Source organism: Gossypium hirsutum, chromosome A12, assembly GCF_007990345.1.
Source record: "Gossypium hirsutum isolate 1008001.06 chromosome A12, Gossypium_hirsutum_v2.1, whole genome shotgun sequence".
Taxonomy (NCBI): Eukaryota; Viridiplantae; Streptophyta; class Magnoliopsida; order Malvales; family Malvaceae; genus Gossypium; species Gossypium hirsutum.
In genome coordinates, this window is record NC_053435.1 from 56,094,998 (window position 1) to 56,106,792 (window position 11,795).

Here is an 11,795-nt window from a genome sequence, read left to right on the forward strand (position 1 = left end):
CAAACGGCATCAGTATTGAAGCTCTGTGCAGAGAGATATCCCAGTCGTAATGGGAAAAGGTCAGTGTAGTCGACCCCTGTAACATGGGAGACTTTGACTAATAAACTGTACTAATTGGCCCGACCAAAAATTCTAGAAAAAAATCCATAGGTGGGGACATGAGTCTAGTTTCAGGGAAAAATCACAAAACTGATTTTTGAGTTGTGAAACTCAAGATATGATTTTTGAAGCGACTAGTACTCAGACTGGGCAGTGTCTGGAAAAAAATTTTTCAAAGTTTGTTAACATCTCGTGTCCGACTCCGGTGTCGGTCTCGGGTTCGGGGTGTTACATTTTATTGGTATCAGAGCTACGGTTTAGTTGATTCTAGGACTACCGTAATGTTTTGGGTCTAGCTATACATGCCATTTTATGTGATTACTTGATAGTGTGGTGATTTCTGACAATTGTAAATGTGTTTATTTATGGTAATGGATCCCGATCGTGACCGAGAGGTAGCTGATGATCTTGAGAGTGTAGCGCCTGCTCCCGCAGAAGGGACAGTGCCGGCAGACTCTCAACCTAATGCTAGTAATCCGAATGATGAAGCTAGACAAGCATTCTATAGCGTGATGAATGATTGGTTTAACCAATACATTCGAACTAATATGGCTGTTCCACAACCTCCATTCCCGACAAATACTACCCCCGCACCTACAATACCACCGGTAACGGACCAAATAAGGTCAAATAAGCCCCCAGTTGACAGAATCCGAAAACATGGGGCTACTGAATTTAAGGCTATGGATAGCGATGATGCCGAGCAAGCTGAATTTTGGCTGGACAACACTATCCGGGTACTCGATGAGCTATCTTGTACACCCGATGAATGCCTAAAGTGTGCTATCTCCTTGCTACGTGATTCTGCCTACTATTGGTGGAGTACTCTGACTTCTATTGTGCCCCGAGAGCAAGTAACTTGGGAGTTTTTCCAAACTGAGTTTCGGAAAAAGTATATCAGTCAGAGATTTGTTGATCAAAAACGGAAGGAATTTGTTGAGCTTAAGCAAGGCTCCATGTCGGTTACTGATTACGAGCGAAAATTTGTTAGACTTAGCAAATACGCTCGGGAATGTGTTTCGTCCGAAGCTATTATGTGTAAACGCTTCGAGGATGGGCTGAATGAAGATATAAAAATGTTCGTTGGCGTTCTTGAAATACAAGAGTTCGTGGTACTTATTGAACGAGCTTGTAAAGCCGAAGAGCTTAGAAAAGAAAAGCAAAGAGTTGATGAGGGAACTGGAGAGTTTCGTAAAAGATCCTCGGGGAGGTCTCTTCAACAGACATCGAAGAGATTTCGAGATGATGTGGGCCAGTTTAGAGGCACTTCGGGCCTTTTTGGACGAGATCGTGATCGACCCCCTGTGGGTACACGAGGCACTTCGGTCGCCAGTGTTGGGAATGAACGTCAAGACAGGACGAAATGCCGATATTGCGGTAAATGGCATTCGGGGAGTTGTAGATTTCCTGACCGCTCCTGTTACAAATGCGGATCAGTGGACCACTTCATTAAAGATTGCCCGAGGTTGTCGGGGCAGAATGCAAATCAGAGTGGGAGACCGGGTGCTACCACTGCTCGAGGTAGACCATCTGGAAATATGGGCAATGCTGGTGGTGGTCAGAGAGGATCTAGAGATGATATAACTAGATCCGAAGCCCGTGCGCCTACTAGAGCTTATGCTATACGTGCCCGCGAGGATGCTTCTTCGCCTGATGTTATTACTGGTACATTCACTCTCTTTGATACTAATGTAATTGCTTTGATTGACCCCGGTTCTACTCATTCTTACATATGTGAAACCTTAGCCTCTAGTAAGACTTTACCTATTGAGTCTACTGAGTTCGTAATTCGGGTGTCAAATCCCTTGGGTCGTTACGTGCTTGTCGACAAAGTGTGCAAGAAATGTCCCCTGGAAATTCGAGGTTCCTGTTTCCCGGCGAACTTGATGCTTTTACCGTTTGATGAATTTGATGTTATCCTTGGTTTGGATTGGTTGACCGCGCATGATGCGATTGTGAATTGCAAGAGCAAGACTATTGATTTGAGGTGCGCAAATAACGAAGTAGTCCGAATTGAGTCTGCGGACTTGGAGGGGATGCCAGCTGTAATATCAGCAATGTTGGCACAGAAATATGTAAGAAAAGGGTGCGAAGCATACCTTGCATATGTGCTTGATGACAAAGAATTAGAAAAGAAACCCGAATCTGTGCCGGTGGTTTGTGAATACCCAGATGTTTTTCCGGAAGAATTACCGGGTTTACCACCTGTTCGGGAGGTAGAGTTTGGTATTGAGCTTGTACCTGGGACTACGCCGATTTCGATAGCTCCATATCGTATGGCACCAACCGAGTTAAAGGAGTTGAAAGCTCAGTTGCAAGAACTGACGGATAGAGGTTTCGCTCGACCAAGTTTCTCACCTTGGGGTGCACCAGTATTGTTCGTGAAAAAGAAGGACGGAACCATGAGGTTGTGCATTGACTATCGTCAGCTGAATAAAGTGACGATAAAGAACAAATATCCGTTGCCGCGCATCGATGATTTGTTCGACCAACTGAAGGGAGCCTCAGTGTTCTCAAAAATAGATTTGAGATCGGGCTATTATCAGTTGCGAATCCGAGATTCAGATATTCCCAAAACTGCCTTCAGAACGAGATATGGTCACTACGAATTCTTAGTGATGCCGTTTGGGCTCACTAATACCCCTGCAGTATTTATGGATTTGATGAATCGGATCTTCAGGCCGTATTTGGATCGGTTCGTAGTGGTGTTCATTGATGACATTTTGGTCTATTCAAGAGACGAGACCGAACATGCTGAGCATCTGAGGCTAGTGCTGCAAATTTTGCGGGATAAGCAGTTATATGCTAAGTTAGTAAGTGTGAGTTCTGGTTAAGAGAGGTTAGCTTCTTGGGTCATGTGGTATCCGCGTCGGGTATTCGAGTTGACCCGAACAAAATTTCAGCCATACTTGACTGGAAACCTACGAGAAATATTACTGAAGTTCGGAGCTTTTTGGGGCTCGCCGGTTATTACCGACGATTTGTGAAAGGTTTCTCGATGATAGCCACACCAATGATGAAGCTACTTCAAAAGGATGTTAAGTTCGAGTGGACGGAGAAATGTCAGAAAAGTTTCAACCAACTGAAAACTCATTTGACTGAAGCTCCAATTTTGGTGCAACCCGAATCAGGTAAAGAGTTTGTCATTTATAGTGACGTATCCCTACTTGGGTTGGGTTGCGTATTGATGCAAGAAGGTCGAGTCGTGGCCTATGCGTCGAGACAATTGAAGCCTCACGAGAGGAATTATCCGACCCATGATCTCGAACTAGCTGCCATCGTGTTTGCTTTAAAAATATGGCGACATTATCTGTTTGGTGAGAAGTGCCATGTATTTTCGGATCACAAAAGTCTCAAATATTTGATGACTCAACGAGACTTGAATCTGCGACAAAGACGTTGGCTTGAGTTGTTGAAAGGTTACGAGCTTGTCATTGATTACCACCCGGGAAAGGCTAACGTGGTTGCAGACGCCTTAAGCCGGAAGTCATTGTTTGCTTTACGAGCGATGAACGTGCATTTGTCTGTTCTACCAGACAGTGTGTTAGTAGCTGAATTAAAAGCTAAACCATTATTGGCTCACCAAATTCGTGAAGCTCAGAAAGTCGATGATGAATTGGTTGCAAAACGGGCTAAGTGTTTTCCGAACGAGGAATCGGAGTTTCAAATTGATGATGATGATTGTTTGAGGATCAGAAATCGTTTGTGTGTTCCAAGGAATTCGGAACTCATTTCGATGATTCTGAACGAAGCCCATTGTAGCCGAATGTCAATTCACCCAGGGAGTACGAAATGTACAACGATTTGAAACGTCAATTTTGGTGGCATGGTATGAAACGGGACATCTCCGACTTTGTTTCGAGATGTTTAATATGTCAACAAGTGAAAGCGGAACATCAAGTGCTTTCAGGATTACTCCAGCCGATCATGATACCCGAGTGGAAATGGGATCGAGTCACAATGGACTTTGTGTCCGGACTGCCCTTGTCAGCAAGTAAGAGGGTTGCGATATGGGTTATTGTTGATAGACTGACTAAGTCGGCTCATTTCATCCCCGTACGTACGGATTTTTCATTGGATAAACTAGCTGAATTGTACGTTTATCAAATTGTGAGATTACACGGGGTACCTGTTTCTATCGTGTCGGATAGAGATCCGAGATTCACCTCACGATTTTGGAAGAAATTGCAAGAAGCTCTGGGTACCAAGCTGCATTTTAGCACTGCTTTTCACCCCCAAACCGATGGTCAATCCGAGAGGATAATTCAGATACTTGAGGATATGTTGAGATGTTGCATCCTCGAGTTCAGTAGTTCATGGGAACGGTATTTACCTTTGATTGAATTCGCTTACAACAATAGTTTTCAATCAAGTATTAAGATGGCACCTTACGAGGCTTTGTACGGTCGTAAATGCCGTACACCATTGTTTTGGACCGAGCTCGGTGAAAGAAAATTTTCGGAGTTGATTTGATTAGAGATGCTGAACAGAAAGTAAAGGTAATCCGTGAAAGTCTGAAGGTAGCCACGGATCGTCAGAAATCGTACGCAGATTTGAAACGAAAAGACATCGAGTATCAGGTGGGAGACAAAGTGTTCCTTAAGGTTTCACCTTGGAAAAAGATACTCAGGTTCGGCCGTAAGGGCAAGTTGAGCCCGAGATTCATTGGGCCGTACGAAATCTCCGAACGAGTTGGCCGGTTGCGTATAGATTGATTTTGCCCCCGGAGCTTGAAAATATTCATGACGTCTTTCATGTTTCGATGCTTCGACGCTATCGATCTGATCCATCGCATATAATTAGCCCATCAGAGGTTGAAATTCAAGTCGACATGAGCTATGAAGAAGAACCGATGCGTATCCTAGCTCGTGAAGTGAAGGAGTTGCGAAACAAAAGAGTTCCACTAGTAAAGGTGTTATGGCTCAAACACGGGATCGAGGAAGCTACTTGGGAGACCGAGAGCTCGATGAAAGAACGATACCCAAACCTATTTACCGGTAAGATTTTCGGGGATGAAAATTTCTTAAGTGGGGGAGAGTTGTGACAGCCCAAAGTTGACCCTAGTCGGGAAGTGGTTCGGGACCGCTAAACCGAGTCACCGAAATGTTTGAATGTGATACTTATTGTTAGAATATGTAATTATGAATGTGTGAAAATTTCAAGCTTCGATTTGGTTGATTGCATGTGAATTAGTCAATAGGACTTATGTGAGAAAATTCAAAATGTGATAGGTCAATGTGTGAGGACCTATTAGTGCATGTGGACAAAGGGGGGACTTGCATGTCAAATTCCCCCCCTAATGAGTAGTGGCCGGCCATGACAAGAATGATGGGCAAAACATGTCATGAAACATGTTTTGTTAATGGAAGATAAAATAAGAGTATGGGAATAAAGAAATGGAAACAAAAGAAAAAAAAATGTGTAGTTGCCCCCCCATTGCCGTGAGCTAAGAGAAGAAAGGAGAAAATTTGTGCTCATCCTTTCTCACCTCCATTTAGCCTAAATTAGAAAGAAAAAAAAGAAAAAAATTTCTCATCCTTTGGTTCATCCTTGGCCAAAATTTTAAGGAGGAAAGAAGAAGAAAGGTGAAGAGATTCGGCCATGCATGTAGCTAGGCTAAGGTATGTTTGATGATGTTTCATGAGATGCATGCATGTTTAGTGGTTAGCTTGAGTTCTACCTACCCATGGTCTAAATCTTGCTATGTGATGGAAATGGCACTTGACCATGGATGCATCATTCTTGGTTGATGTTTGATGTTGTGGTGATGAGGTATGAGGATGAGTTAAGATTCGGCCTAGGTGGAGGTTGGTTAATTCCATTGCATGCAAAATATGAAGCTTGTTAATGATGCATGTGATGATGGCTTGATGATTCTTGAACCTCCTTTTTAGCATTTTTGTGTGAGCACATATGTGCATTGGTTGCTAAAGGAGAAGAATCGGCTAGCAAGATGTGTGCTAAGGCCGAATGTAACTTTGCATGTTATGAGCAATGCATGTGTTAAATGATGAAAAGGGGGAGGATGCTTTACTAGTGTGTACATGTGTGTATTAAGTGTTGAAATCGACCCCAAAATGGACATGCATATTCGGCCAAGGGAAGAAATTAGCTAATATGTTGTGTTGATGCATGATTTTTGCATGTATGAGACTTTAATGTCTAATGTATAATATGGGCTAAGTGCCTTGTGTTCATCTTTTGATGCCTAAATGATGAAATCAATTTATTTGTTTGATTAAGCTCAAGAGCAAAGGGGAAATAAACCGATAAAGGGAAGGAAAAAGTGGTTGAATAGTTAGCGGATCGTTCGACAACACCCGAGGTAAGTTCTTGAGTAAGAGAGCTTAAATTTCGATGTGATTAAATCATGCTCTATGTGTGGCTATTGAGCCGAATGTGCAAGGACAATATGTGCCTTGTGTTTGAGTTTCGTAAACGAAAATGAAATATGAATGTGCTATGAATTATTGTTAGATGTGCATGATTAATTGAATGCTGTCCGGGCTAAGTCCCGAAGGCTTTGTGCTAAGTGAATATATCCGGATTAAGATCCGAAGGCCTTTGTGCGAGATAGTAAATCCGGGTTAAGTCCCGAAGGCATTCGTGCGAGTTATTAAATCCGGGTTAAGTCCCGAAGGCATTCGTGCGAGTTGTTAAATCCGGGTTATGTCCCGAAGGCATTGTGTGAGTTACTAAAACCGGGCTATGTCCCGAAGGCATTTGAACGAGGAGCTATATCCGGTTAAATTCCGAAGGTACGTGATTTGGTAATGAATGAGCTTGCTGTAAAATTCCAGCGAATACTCGAAAAACATCCCAATATGGGGATATGTTACGTATGTGTTAAATTTAATCGAGCCCTTACAAATAAATGTTCGCTCAGTTGATAAACGAGCTACCGGCCTTCGGCCAAGTTAGTTTATTGTGTATGTACATAAGGGTTGTTAATGTTGTGAAGCAAGTTTGATATCGGTAAATTGCGTATTATGAAATATTCCGTTTAGCTAAATGTGTGCTATTCTTTGTGCATGCTGGAATTCCTTGCTCAAACTTACTAAGCATAAATTGCTTACTCGTTACATTGCTCCTCTGTTTTATAGATTTTTGGTTCTCCAGCTATCGGACTTGGGATCTTGAAGTCGAAGTCGCCCACACTATCAAAGGCTCTTTTGGGTACTATTTTGGTTGAATTTTGATATGGCATGTATAGGACTACCCATTGTTGTCTTTCGAGTTCTTTATGAAATGTATAAGTGTACAGCCATGCGAAAATGGCTTGTAGAAGTGGAGTATGGCATTAGACCATTCGTATTTATGAATGTATAGATGGTTTCATGATGTAACTATGTTGGAATGGAAGTGTTGAGCAAATGATCAGCCACTAGAATGGCTAAGTATGATCATATGTGGGCTTATGTATGACAAGGCCCTAGTTGGTCCATGAAACCCCAAATTAGGTAAGGTTCACTTTGAAAACAGAAGCTGATAGCAGCAGTGGTGTGGATTGGAAAAATCACAAGAATTCGTAGGAGTGGAATTAAATAGTGAATAAATTATGTAATCGAACCTTGATGAATCTACTTTCATATGGAAGTAACGAAACAATAATAGGAACAGTACAGTAAGAGATATTCGGGTTCTTGTGGAACAGGGCCAGAACAGTTTCTGGATTCCCTGTTCCGACTTTGGAAATTCACTATAAATTGACCAGAGATAATTAGGAGTCATACCATATATGTATGGATTCCTCTCTGAGTCTAGTTTCCATAGAAACAAACGGCATCAGTATTGAAGCTCTGTGCGGAGAGATATCCCAGTCGTAAGGGGTAAAGGTCAGTGTAGTCGACCCCTGTAACTTGGGAGACTTTGACTAATAAACTGTACTAATTGGCCCGACCAAAAATTCTAGAAAAAAATCCATAGGTGGGGACATGAGTCTAGTTTCAGGGAAAAATCACAAAACTGATTTTTGAGTTGTGAAACTCAAGATATGATTTTTGAAGCGACTAGTACTCAGACTGGGCAGTGTCTGGAAAAATTTTTCAAAGTTTGTTAACATCTCGTGTCCGACTCCGGTGTCGGTCTCGGGTTCGGGGTGTTACACGACAGAAGTTAAACTACGACTGGATATGACTTATGAAGAAGAACCGATTAAGATTTTAGCTCGAGAAGTCAAACAACTAAGAAATAAAAGTGTTGCACTTGGGAAAGTGTTGTGGCAAAAGCATGGGGTAGAAGAGACTACATGGGAACCTGAAGAAACTATGAGAAACCAATATCCACACCTGTTTACCGGTAAGATTTTCGAGGACGAAAATCCTTAAAAGGGGGGGAGAGTTGTAATATCCTGAATTAGGGCTTAATCGGAATAGTGGTTTCATGACCACAAATCCGAGATAGAAATAATTATTTTATAATTATTTTGATGATTATGATATGATTGCATGATTGTGTGAAAATTTCGTGATGAAATTCTATGCCTAAAGTGCTTAAATTGAAAGTAGGGACTAAATCGAATAAGTTGCAAAACTTACATTCTAGAAGTTTTTAGTATGAAATTGTTTTGGAATATTAATGAGGAGGTCTTAAATAGAAATTTGACCAATTTTAAGTTCATGGACAAAATTAGGACATGGAAGGAATTTTTGGAAAGTTTAGTAGTAAGGGTATTTTGGTCATTTAGTTATTAAAATGAATTAAAAACAAAATTAAAAGCCAATTTTTGTCCATCTTCTTCATAAGGCCGAAATTTCGAGGGTTATCCATAGCTAGGGTTTGTTTCAAGCTTCCAAGCTCCATAGTAAGTGATTCCAAGCCCCGTTTTTAATGTTCTTTACGTTTTTGGAATCCCGGTAGCTCGATTAAGCTTATGTTAGCAATAATTCAACCTAGGGTTTATATTTGGAAAAATACCCATAGGTGAAATTTGTGTATTTTGATGTTTTATGATAGAATATGAGGTTTTAAATTATGTTAGACAACTTGTGCTACTCGGTTTGAGTGAAAACCAGTAAAAGGGCTTAATCGGCAAAAATACCTAATAGTCACAAGTATATGTTAGAGAGAGAATTTGATGTTGCCATAGAAGGGAAAAGTGATCAGCATGTTATAAAACATAAGAATAAGGAATAAAGTTTAATTCCCGAGCCTAGGGGCAAAAGTGTAATTTTTCCAAAGTTCGTATTAAATGCTGTTTTGATGAATGTATGTATTAAATAAGATTAATTTGGCATTATAGATCAAGAGAAACGAGATTCAAGTTGCGATCAAGGAAAATAAAAGATTGTGGACTAAATTGCAAAATCTTTATATTTTGGTACCAAGGTAAGTTCATGTGTAAATAATGTAGCATAATTGTTATTTTTAAGTTATTGATATTAATTATATGATACACTGATTTTTAATCGTGAAATATTATGCTTTTTGGTTAATGTTGAGTAATATGCAAATTATGTTTACTACTTGATAAATATGAATTGCTACCAAGTATCGGTTCCAATATTCCATGGAAGACGACAAATATGAGATCGAGGGAAAAGCCCGTTTGAACCTTAGGAATAGATTAGGATACAAGTGACATGTCACTAGGATGGTTGAGCATCCGAACTCGTTGAGTTGAGTCCGAGTTCGTGAGATGTAACTAGGCATCCGAACTCGTTGAGTTGAGTCCGAGTTCACTTATGGATGCGAATGCCCGAGCTCGTTGAGTTGAGTCCGAGTTCACTTAGGGGCGGGTTACATGATTTCTTAATTACATATGAGGCACTTATGTGCAAATTATCCGTGTATCCGAGTTGTATTCCGATGTGTTCAACGGGTGAAATTTCTAGTGAAATGGAAGAACACTTAAGATGCAAGTGACGTTTTGGTAAGTGTTGTGAAATGGACACTTTGGACAGGTATGTTTTTAACCCTCGGGTTGAAAATAGATACAACAACGATAAGGTGGTAAGATGATGAATGATGTTTAGAAATATGACATATGTTTTGGTGATACCATGCTAAAGTTGTTTGGTATATTTGTATTGTTATGTTACTTGTTATTTACATATGAACTTACTAAGCATTTATGCTTACTCCCTCCTCTTTATTTACTGTAGTTTTGAACAAGCCAGCTCGGGAATCGGGACGGGTCGAAGGTTCGATCACACTATCCAAAGGACTTTCATCTGGGTAAATGGCTTGTAAAACTTAAGAATGGCATGTATAGCAATATACTTATTTTGTGTAAATAATTTTATGATATGGCCATGTTTGGTTGAGAAAATGTTTGATATTGATAAGTCATGGTGATGGCTAATTTAGATCGTGTTTGATATTATGGAAGTTTAATAGGTTATCTAGTTCATAAAAATTCATGGAAAGATGAAACTTGCCTTAAAACAGAATATTGCTGCAGCAATGACATGGATTTGAAAAATAACTAAAAATAGTATAAATGGAACTAAATAATGAGTAAGTTATTAAATTGAAGCTTAATGAGTCTATTTTCATTTGGATTGAACAAAACAGGCATATAAATTATATTTTATGAGATATTTAAACTTTTGTGAAACAAGGCCAGAGTGATTTCTGGATCCCCTGTTCTGACTTTAAAAATTCATAATAAATTTTAAAAAAATAATTAGAAGTTTTTATTTATATGTACAGATTCCTTACTGAGTCTAGTTTTAAGAAAGTAAACCTTGTAGTCATTGAAATTCTTTATAGAGAGATATCTGATTCGTAATACACATATGTCAGAGCAGTCAAACCCTAAAACAGGGGAGAAGTTAACTAATAAACTGTACTAATTTGCCCAACCAAAAATTCTAGAAAAAAATTAGTAAATAGATATATGAGTCTAGATTTAGGGAAAATTTACGGATCTTGATTTTGAGTTTCGTAACTCGAGATATGATTTTTCTTGTAACTGTGATGCGGGTAGTTAGAAAGCTGTGAATGTAGAAACAAATGATTTGAAGTTCTTAATTTGATAAATTATGTTCGGTAACCCCTCAAGCTCGACTCCGGCGACGGTTTCGGGCGTGGGGGCGTTACACCCCCACTATGTGCTTCATTAATGATAGTACCTATCATACGTACCTTTTTCACACAACTTATAAATTTCTCCAAAGTCAGAATCATCAGCATATTATTCTTTATATAAACAAAACCAAGTAATTTAACATCCAAACAATTTAAAAGAGCATACCTTCACTATAAAGCATCCGCAACGATATTTTCCTTACCTTGCTTGTATTTAATGACATATGGGAAGGATTCTAGGAACTCAACCCATTTTGTGTGACGTTTGTTTAACTTGGTTTGTCCTCTCAAATGCTTCAAAGCCTCATGATCCGTATGTATAACGAACTCTTTAGGCCAAAGATAATGCTGCCATGTTTCTAATGCACATATCAACGCGTACATTTCCTTGTCATAGGTAAGATAGTTGAGCGTAGCTCCATTCAGTTTCTAGATGAAATAAGCCACTGGTCGCCTATCTTGCGTTAAAATTGCACCTATTCGTATACCAGACACATCACATTCCACCTCAAAAATTTTGTTAAAATATGAAAAATAGAAAAGTGGAGCATTAGTTAAACACTCTTTGATTCTAACAAAAGCAGATTCTTGTTCATCAAACCAAAGAAAAAAGGAATTCTTTTTGATAATTCCAGTCAAAAGGGCAGCAAGTGTGCTAAAGTTTG